The sequence below is a fragment of the Silene latifolia genome, chromosome 9, assembly GCF_048544455.1.
Source record: "Silene latifolia isolate original U9 population chromosome 9, ASM4854445v1, whole genome shotgun sequence".
NCBI classification, from domain to species: domain Eukaryota; kingdom Viridiplantae; phylum Streptophyta; class Magnoliopsida; order Caryophyllales; family Caryophyllaceae; genus Silene; species Silene latifolia.
Window position 1 is genome coordinate 126,321,199 of NC_133534.1, and position 584 is coordinate 126,321,782.

The 584-nt window shown below is 46.6% G+C and overlaps 1 non-coding gene across 1 annotated transcript; it reads right to left on the minus strand.

The window, feature by feature from the left end:
* Positions 1-265: 265 nt before the first annotated feature.
* LOC141604026 (small nucleolar RNA R71) lies at positions 266-372 on the minus strand. The gene has a single exon (XR_012525852.1). It is a non-coding gene; the product is annotated as a small nucleolar RNA R71 (small nucleolar RNA).
* Positions 373-584: the final 212 nt, after the last annotated feature.

A 584-nucleotide genomic window follows, 5' to 3' on the forward strand; every position in this document is an offset into this window, starting at 1 on the left:
CTTGGTTGAGAGGAACCAATTCGGGGGAGCTGTAAATGAAGATGCAGCCAATCATATGGAGATATTTATTGACTATTGCTACTCTATACCCCCACCGACCGGTGTGACCCAGGACCAAGTGAAAGAGACAATGTTTATATTCTCACTCCGTGATGCTGCAAGAGAGTGGTACAGATACCTGGATCGAGCTGCTAATGGGATCACTGACTGGAATTATCTGGCCTTAGCATTCTACAAGATATACTTCTCTGCCTCAAAGACAAATTCCATTAGAGTTCACATCACGAGCTTTAAACAGGGTCCTGATGAGAACTTTCATGAGGCGTGGGTGCGTTTCAAGAAGCTCGTGCGAACCATTCCGCATCATGGGTTTGAGAAATGGAGCCTATGCAATCAGTTCTACAATGGGCTCTATGACGATCAGAGGGCTATCCTGGATGCGGCAGCTAGTGGCAGATTCCAGGAGAATATGGGAGAGACTAAGGGGTGGATGATCATTGATGACTTGGCCACCCATAAAGCTGAGTATGGGAATTCCAGGGGAAATCAAAAGAGAGCTGCTGAATCTCCTTCTGTAGCTGCAT